The sequence below is a fragment of the Lycium ferocissimum genome, chromosome 9 (genome assembly GCF_029784015.1).
Source record: "Lycium ferocissimum isolate CSIRO_LF1 chromosome 9, AGI_CSIRO_Lferr_CH_V1, whole genome shotgun sequence".
Lineage (NCBI taxonomy): Eukaryota > Viridiplantae > Streptophyta > Magnoliopsida > Solanales > Solanaceae > Lycium > Lycium ferocissimum.
In genome coordinates, this window is record NC_081350.1 from 64913693 (window position 1) to 64924219 (window position 10527).

The 10527-nt window shown below is 38.8% G+C and overlaps 1 pseudogene; it reads right to left on the reverse strand.

Moving 5' to 3' along the window:
• Positions 1 to 403: 403 nt before the first annotated feature.
• Positions 404 to 1969, reverse strand: LOC132032162 (uncharacterized; annotated as a pseudogene).
• Between the last annotated feature and the right edge of the window lie 8558 nt (positions 1970 to 10527).

Genomic DNA, 10527 nt, shown 5'->3' on the forward strand with positions numbered 1-10527 from the left:
TAGAGGAAAAAAAACGAAATTTACTAATAAAAAAAATAAAAATAAATTATATAGAAAAAACATACCTCAAAGGCTCAAACAATAATTCTTTAGTGAGATGCTCGTTTAATTAGCAATACAGAAAAACCCATTATAAAAATGTTCTGAAGAAATAAGCAAAGAATCTAAAGATAATGAAAAGTTTGGCTTTGACTTAAAGAGAGTAGAGATGAAGGTTTTGAAAAGTTTGCAACTGAAGCATAATGAGGGTTTGTTGTTGGATTTGTTAATACCCATATTTTACCCGGCTGAAGCCCATATTTGTCCATATTTCTTATCGGCCGAAAATAAACTTGAGCCCATATTTACCCATCTGAAAAATGAGTGATCCAACTCATTAAAATATGGGTAAAATGGGCTCATTTCAGAAAAATGGGTCAAAATTGCCAGCCCTAGGATTAATAGTAGTGATGATAGAGAACCACTCCACGCCATCAGGATCTCATTTTCGAGACTACAAAGAACTCGGAACAATGAACAGACAACCATCTTTGATGTGTGTTTGAAGAACACACTTACCATCAATGCCAACGACCTGAACTCAGCCACTGCCTCTGACAATGTAAGTGATCTGAAGAGCTGAATCACATGAAAAACCAGGAGAGCACATAGCACTTCCGTTCAGCCTAACAAGATCGGCACCAAGTCCAACTTCGCCAACCAATGGCTAGTTCTTGGTATTCACAACCACCTTTCCACCAACCTTGATATCGACATCCAAGGGGGCTTGTTCACAGTTGAGAACCATGCCGTCCCTGTGGCCTTGCTTAGGCTTGGGTATTTAGAAGCCTGCATCAAGCTTCATGATGTCCTTCGCATTCTGAGAGCTAACCAGAGTCTTAGCCATACTCTCTTCGACATTCCATGGCCTACTAAGAAACTCTGTTGGAAAGCTAGAGAAAATTCCATTGGAGCCGGTCAAGTACATATCTGTGAATGAACCAGTCTTGTGTGCAGTTTTGGTATCACCGAGGAAGAGAACCATGAGTTCAGTTTCCTCTTTGTTGTACCACCATGTTACAACATCAAAAAGGAGGGCAATAGCATCTCCCTTGTTAATGGCTATCACCTTCTGTTCTTACTCTGGAAGAACAATTCCAGCAACTCCACTACCTGCTATGTATCAGATAAGTGGCTAACATAAACAAATAACAGAATGCTCTTACAAAATCAAATTACTCCCTCCGTCCCAGTTTATATGAGGGTTGACCTATTTGGGAGTCAAACAACTCTTTCTTTGTGGCATAAGCTGGTTCAAATACAAGGTTATAAATAAAATTGTATGTAGATGGAGAACAGGTCTAAATTGGTTTACACATGAATCATTGTCAGCTTGGTGGAAACAACAATTTTTAGTTCAGGGGCAATTCATTGAGGCATCCAACCTTACAATAAGTCAAACAAGAAATTTATATATCGAAACTACCATCGTTAGAGAAAAGATGTAATGTATTGTAGGTAATGATCTACAAGAATATGGAGACTGCGTAATCTAAGATCAACAAACACTTAACTGAAATTACCAGTTCTATTTGTTGATCATATGTCATTAAAGTAAAGGAATATGAATTGCTTCTCAACTAGTTTTATCCATTCTTTTGTATATATAAGACACCAATCAGGAAGAAAAAAATAAATAAAAAAACATCATCATCTATGTGTATACTTCAGTTTTACCTTTAACACTGGTTTGCTAAGACAATTATTTGTAGCTATTATGGCTGTCACGCCCCGAGCCACAGCCTGGGCGTAACATGGTACTCGGTGCCTGACTACATGTGACCGAGCGAACAAACTGGCTGACTGAATCAACATGTGACATTAAAACATACTAAATAGAAATAATACTAACACATGCTGACTTGCTGAGAGTCTGTCTGAAATATCATAAATGCGAAAATACTGAATAAGCCCGATTGTTTGAATAACTGGCCGACAAGGCTAACACAAAAGCCTGCTAAACATCTGATTGACTGTAACTATAGTCTATGAAGCCTCTAAGAATAATAAAGTCTGACTGTTTACCGGGACAAGGCCCCCGGCATACCTGACTGACTAGAAATACTGTAAAGTGTGATAACGCCCTGAGGGAACTAGGGCTCACTAAATAGATGGTACGATAATCCCAGCGCTCTGAATCGTCAACCGGCAAATCGTTACCTGCATCGTGAAATGCTGGTCCCCAGCCAATAAAAGGGGATGTCAGTACATGTGAATTGCATTGGTATGTAAAGCAACTGAAAGAAAGAATTGTAAATGGGGTGCTCGGGAAAAGGGCAGCCCAAATTAATAAACATGTAAAGAGTGCTGAAACTGAAACTGATATCTGATAGCTGATAACTGAAATGAACAAAGGAAGTAAAGATATGAATACTCCCTGTTCTGAATGGAGAAACACCTGTTTAACTGAAATTCATGGTTTGTGGCCTTAGGTCGAATATATATTTGCATACATAATTTGTGGCCTTGTGCCTAAGTATAAGTATGCAAAATCTATGGACTTGTGCCTAAGTATGAGCATGCTAAATCCGTGGCCTTGTGTCAAAGTATAAGCATGCTAAATTTGTGGCCTTGTGCCTAAGTATAAGCATGCAAAATCTATGGCTTTGTGCCTAAGTATAAGTATGCAAAATCTGTGGCCTTGTGCCCATTTAAAGGTATTCAACGTTTAACAAATTGATCAAGGAACTGAGGATCATGCTGTAATGCATAACTCTGGAATACAGAACATTACTCTATTGAGACTTGTATTCATGAACTGATTAAGAGACCTGAAGCTTTACTATTTATAAACATGTTGCGTATATTCTAGACTGAGACTCATGGGTATCAAACACAAGTCTATATTGATTACGTACTGAGCTCACAACGTTCGGAATGAAAGTCATGAACGAATTACGAAACTAGAGAATAGAAGTTTTACAACTATTCAAGGAACTAAGCTTAACTATATTTCTGAGGCAATCAGTAAAGTTGTAAAAGAACGTGGCATAGGGAGAATCACTAACATTCCCAAACGTAGAGAGTTAGCCTCACATAGTTTAATTCCATCCTTTGAGTATAATACAACATTCGTCAGCTCTTTCAACTTTAATCTATAGCAACACAAGTCAAAGGGATTCCATATTAGCAATAACATCCATGCTTTGGTCACCTAAGCATTTTATCAGACACTTAGTGGGCATAAAGTTCCACAACCTTCATTAATGATTTTTTCTTCACCCAATTCCCATTCTATTACTTCAAGGTGATTCTACAATATCAATTATATGAAATTAACATCATTCTTCATCACCCATATGATTACAACAATCCTGAGTTAATAATCCAAAACCCTAGCATAGTTCATATGATACTCTCTATCAAACCCATTTACTATTCTCCCAATAACTCATCAATTCACAACTATAAGTGATTAGAGATTAGAATTATTACCTTTTTGAAGTTCAATCCTCTTGAATTCGGATTTTAGGGTTCTTTTATCCAAGACGAAGATTTAATCGATAATCTATGGAATAAATGGGGATTCTAGCGTTAATCTTTGTTAGATTAATGTAATAATCAATGGGGTTTGAGTAGGAACTCACCTTGGATGCTTTTGAAGCCCTAGGGTGTTTTCTCTCTAAAAAACGATTTAGAATGAAGTGGGAAAAGTTTTTCGGAGTTGCGTACATATAAAATTCAAAAAAAGGTCATTTCAGGCATAATTTGGCCTGGTGCGTCACCCCGGGCCTCGCAGGGGATGGCTCACTAGGCCTATATTATAGGACCTGATGAATTTTATAATTTTTAGTGATTTTGGCATGGCGTGGCGCCCCTAGGCCATTTCTGGAAGCGTTCGGTAAAATGGGTATAGCTCTTAGCACAAAGCTCCGTTCAGCCTTAACAATATACCGTCGGAAAGGTATTTCAAAGATGTACGACTTTCATGTTTTAAGTTTTCTCAAATTCTCAACGGAGTTTTACAAAATTGGGCTGGAAGGCAGACATATCGAAAACTTAGCCGATTCTATCAAATTTTAAGCGCCTTACTATTAGCCATCTTGCGACGATCATATCTCCATGCTCTGATCTCTAATTTGCCTGTTCCTTATATTGTTGGAAAGGTATTTATACATACTACAACTTTTATTAAGGGTACTTTTTCAAATGCCCAACTAATCAAAAGGTTACGGCTCCCTGAATTAGGCCTATCAACCATTTTCGCAAAATGTGCAAACCTTCAGTTTTTCCACTAAAACTCCAACGATACGAGTCTAACTTGTTAAACCTCGAAAAATTTTCGCGTCATGTGCATTGTGAGTAAACTAATGTAAGCTCGAAGAGGTCATGGAACCCTTATAAATTTAATAAATACTCTTACCAAGTGTTAAGCAAGCGTCTAAAGGTTCTGGGATCAAGCAAATCGAAGAAAATAAGTTTGTCAAAAATTTGAAAAAAAGTTGACAGAATTTTGGATCAACTTTGGAGGGGTATATCTCTTAGTATATTGGGAGTTTTAAGGTGTTTCAAAAGCCTAAAATGAAGTTCGTTGACTCTAGTTTTCAATGCAATAAACCGCTTGTCGATACGATATCAGAGTAGAGAATTATGAACGTTACAAGTTAGGCTAACACGAAAAACGCGCGCTACAGCCTACAGTAACGCCTAAAGTAACTGTACAGTGCCACCGACTTTACCCACCTATAAAAGGGTCAAGGCACCCATTTTTCTGCACCAAAAATAGGTCCTAAAGCCCAGCACACATATAGGGGCAAATATGTCATAAAAAGTGAGGGTTTGAAGTGATTTTTGGCTAATCAAGGCTCGGGTAACGCATAGTTACGATTATAGAATTGTTTTACGGTGGTTTTTGGGCTTGGATTCAAGGTAGATATTGAAGATATTGCTGTTTTAACAAGGACGAGGTATGAATCTCTCCTTATTAATGTTACTTTTGATTTATTCACGAAGATAGAGTGATTAAAGGGTCGTATATTAAAGTTGTGGGTTGAGAAATTGGATAAGCATCATGTGGGATGTTTTATGGCATATTTTGATGTTAATGATGATGTTAGTGTTGTTTTTGTTGTTGTTGGTTGTTGGTATTGTGATTTCGAGCGAGAGATATAAACAGGGGAGATACTGCCCGAATTTTGGCAGACTTTAAGGGATTTACTTTGATGGCTTGAGGAAGCACATGGCGATAAGCCTAATAATAGTATGAATGATTTTATATGTAGATTACAAGACTACGAATGATCTTATGTAAATTGCAAGACAAAAAGTAAGTTGGAAAATCGAGAAGTAAGCTTCCGGGTATGTTAAGACTTTCCCTTTCTTTCTTTTTGGCATGATCCCATGATATTAGCAGACGGTGAATACTCGAGTTTCCATATTACTCTACTCCTAGGAGTATTAGGAGTATCTCGCTTCTTGATGATCCCGTACCTCTATTATGATTATTCCTTCGTTCATGGGTCCTAAACTTTGTATCATGATAATGTTAGTTTATGGTTATGCATTGCATTCATTTGCATACATGCATATTGACTCGTGACCCATACGTTATATATATATATATATATATATATATATATATATATATATATATACGTACGAAAAGGGCGAGGCGTTACATACGCATTACACCGATCGACCGGTGCACAAAGATGATGATTATTATGCCCGAAGGGCCTTTATACTATTATGCCCCGAAGGGGCCCGTTTGATAATGGGATATGGATGCCGTACGTTCATCGCGCACTATGACCTACGCATTGCATATCATACGCCCGCAGGCATTTTCGAGTAGCGTAGAGATATACGTATTGTTCGTATAGTCGTACACATATAGATGCATTGCGCGCGTATATGTTCGATAGTCGTACTTATAGATGCATTCATACATATATGTTCAGATAGTCAGACATATAGATGCATTCATACAGATATGTTCAGACAATCAGACATACAAATGTATTCGATCGATCGCTTTAGTTTATGACTTTCGTATTGTCTTCATGACTCCTATGTATATGTTACTCTTACGACTTACATACTCAGTACATTATCCGTACTGACTCCCCTATTGTACGGGGGGCTATGTTCATGCCCGTAGGTTCAGATAGCCAGGAAGACAGATCACATCCTTAGGCTTCTTCTTTAGCTTGATAGTGGAACACTCCTCTCTTATCGGAGTTGCCGTCTAGACCGGGTATGTGTCCTGATGTTATAGGTAGGGCGGAGGCACTGTCCCATCCACAGCATGTCCAGTATGTTAGTAGAGGCTCATAGACGCTTGTACTCAGTCAGACAGTGTGGCCCGCTCAGTACCCATTTGGTTACATAGTTTTATCGGGTAGCCTTGTCGGCTCGTACCCGGTTCGGTTTAGCGATGCATGTATATATATATATATATATATATATATATATATATATATATATATATATATATATATATATATATATATCTTTTGAGGACCGTGACTCTCTAGTTTATGATATCTATCGGTCGGCAAATCATGTTGTGAGCGCCTTCAGGTGGCCCAGAATGAGCAGGAGCAGGAGCAGGTATGTTATGTATGTTTTGTGGCATGTAGGAAGTCAGCTTCTTGGTTTCCGTCATAGCCCTCCGGTTGGGCTGTGACATAACCTTAGTTCTAAGATACGAGGTGTAACATTATCTCTCTCTTGGGATTATTCATCCTCGAATAGTGGTGTTAGTTATAATCGCGGCTAATTCTGAGACTCTACCGAAGCTTGGAAGAGTTCTTGTGTAACTCAGATACATGAAACTGATTAGCTAAGGCTTGTGATCACTGAACTGACATGAACACATGTTTACTGATATGAATGAATACATAATTATTGAGCAGAATATCTCTTTTGAATTGATTGAATGCGGCCGACTAAATACTAGGCGGTTGAATCTTTGTAGACCGATACGAAAAACATGGAGATTATACTGTAAGCATCTGAATGAAAAGGTTAGTTACCTTCAACATTTTCTACTTGCTCTTCAAAGAGATGGGGATATCTGAACTTCATGTCCTCTTCGACCTCCCACGTATCCTCTTCAACTTTCTGATTTCTCCATAGTACTTTCACTGAAGCAATCTCTTTAGTTCTCAACTTGCGGATTTGACGATCAAGAATAGCCACTGGAATATCTTCGTAAGACATGTTTTCTTTAACCCCTGTGATCTCAGTAGGAACAACCAGAGACGGGTCTCCCATTAATTTCTTAAACATAGACACATGAAACACGGGATGTACGATAGATAATTCTTGTGGCAATTCTAACTCATAAGCCACTTGCCCGATCCTTCGCAGGATTCTATATGGCCCAATATAGCAGGGACTAAGCTTCCCCTTCTTCCCAAATCTCATAACACCTTTCATGGGCGAAACTTTCAGAAACGCCCCATCATCAACTTAGAATTCTAAGTCTCTACGCCGCACGTCCGAATGGAACTTTTGGCTACTCTGACCCGTTTTCATCCGCTCCTGATTTAAATTGATTTTCTCCATAGCCTGATAAACCAATTCTGGCCCTAACAACTCTACTTTACCAACCTTAAACCAACCAATTGGTGACCTAGATCTCCGCTCATACAATGCCTCAAACGGTGCTATCTGGATACTAGAGTGGTAACTATTATTATAAGCAAACTCAATGAGAGACAAATGGTCATCCCAATTACCTTTGAAATCTAGGAAACACGCCCTCAAAATATCCTCAAGAGTCTTAATAGCGCGCTCTGCCTGGCTATCTGTCTGAGGATGAAAAGTTGTGCTGAGGTTCACCCTTGTGCCCAATTCTTTCTAAAAGGATTTCCAAAAGCATGCTGTGAACTGAGCACCACTATCTGAAATAATGGATAATGGAGTCCCATGCAAGTGGATAATTTCTTGGATATACTACTTGGCATAATCCTCTACTGAATCTGTATTTTTCATTGGCAAGAAGTGAGTTGACTTGGTAAGTCGGTCTACAATTACCCAACTCGAATCATGCTTTTAAAAGGAGCGAGGTAAACATGTTATGAAGTCCATGTTTATCATCTCTCATTTCCAAACAGGAATTTCTATACTCTGAGCTAACCCACCAGGCCTTTGGTGTTTAGCTTTCACTTGTTGGCAATCTGGATACTTAGCCACAAAATCTACTATGTTCTTTTTCATGTCGTTCCACCAATAAATCTCCTTAAGATCATGATATATCTTTGTGGAACCAGGATGAAGAGAATACCTAGAATTGTGGGCTTCAGACTTAATCAGATCTCTGAGCCCATCTACGTATGGAACGCATAGTCTGCCTCTGTACCTCAAAGTATCATCATCTCCCCCTAGTTCAAATGTCGAAGTCTTGTGTTTGTGAATCCCCTCCTTCAGCTGTAATAAGTAGGGATCACTAAATTGCTTCTCCTTCACTTCGGCTACTAAGGAGGATTCAACTCCGTTCTGAACAACAACTCTACCATCCTCGGGGTCCAAACAACTTTCCTTATCTTCTGCAATTCTTTACACTTTAGGTCACTGACGACTCATCTTTCGAATCACTTCTGAGCAATCTTTCTTACTAGAAAAATTAACTTATTTACATAAATGGAAAACTAATGTATTCGCAACTATCATACATACTCTTAAGGACTTAACTCTACTCCCACTACCAATTTAGGGAAACCTCCTTTTTGATAACTCTTAAAAGCAATTTATCTCTGGTTTGCACTCTTACGGCGTAGCTGATTTCTTCTTCCACTAATCACTATACTTCGAATTTAACTTAAACCCTTGGGTTCTAACACACATTCGGATGTATTCAAACTGTAATCCACTTACTAGCGTTCACCTGACTAAGGAAATCAAATCTTACCTCTACTAACTTTGTTGAAATTGCATATGCATTATATCTACTAAAAACTTACTTAATATCCTTTTGTTAACCACCTGCTAGCATCATGTTCTCTTATTCTGCTCTGAATACTAAAGTGAAGCATAAGGTTATTTCTAACTCCTTCACCATCCGACGCTATTCTACGGTCGTATATTATATTTTCTGAACTATAGACATGGATCACACTTAGGGAAATTTCATCTGTCTTAAATGAAAAAAAATGGAATAGCTAGCCGCAAACTTTCTATACACTTCAAAATCATGTCAGACTATACACATTCGAGGCAAACATTTAATCACATAACTTAAGAGGGAACTATCATATCTTTTATCTCATAGTAATATTTGCTTCTTAGAGTAACTTACTAGTGTAGTACTTTCTAGTTCTAATCTGAATAAACTTGAAAAAATTAAACTTATTCAATATCGTCTCCTTTTCCCATTTCGTACCCTATATCTTCTTAGTCATGTGCATGAGTCGTATGAAAAACATATCTTTGTAAAATGTGTCGGACTCCTATCTATTCTGCCCCTAGGCTCCATTCAGAACCATAGTAATCAATTTATGCCCGATGTGGCTAAGATCATAACATGTTGCCCTATGGGGTCTGACATTAGAGTTATCATCATCATACCTGTGGAGAAATCTCGAAATGCTTCTGAGTCCTCATGACCTGCTAAAGCATACATGTGGTTCTGACCTCTGTCTGTATCACCAGCCTTAGCTGCACTGCGCCCCTCTTAGGATTGAGAATTAAAGAGGGCTATTGAATTTATGGATCGAGCCACATTACCTGTAGAGCGTTGTCTCACTGATGGGCAGTTCCTTAGATAGTGAACCTCTTGGCCACACGCAAAACACCCATCCATTCCAGAGCGGCACACTCTTTGGTGTCTCCTACTACACTTGCAGCAGATAGGATTCTGAAAACCCTTTTTGCCCACACTAACGTGTGACTTAGAACTTGGTGCCCTGAAATTCTATTTTAGGTTGTATGCGACCCTTTCAATCATACTTGAACTTCTGAAATTTGTGGTGCACTAGCGGTAAATTGAGCGAGTTCACGATAAACTCCTGATGGAATTGTCCACCTGTACCTTCTCCGAGATCCTTCAGGTGAATGTTACCTACGAGTTAGATTTTTGCTGAACTCGCCAACCACAGGAACCGACCCACTCCTCATGAGCATGAGTGTTCGGAGCTGCACCCTGACGCTGAGCTTACATGGCAACAAATTGGGTGAGCACCTGGATAGCTATCTTAACATCCATATCAGTGGAACTAGGCGGCAAAGTGACTGTAGTATTATCACGACCCAAACTGATGAGTCGTGACACGATTGTCTGACCTCTAGTGACCAAACACCCCTATACTCATATCTGAACCATACTGAACATCAAGGGCCCATAAGTGACTTAAAGGCGATCTCATACTGCCTCATAAAAGGGCGAAATCATGAACTCTGTACATTTACATACATACAAGTTGAAAGAACAGTACAAGCCAACTAGGCTGCTACATATACTATACACAAAAGAATAGGAGCCGACAAGGCTACATCATCTGACATACACATACATCTGTCTACAGACCTCTACTAGAATATCAA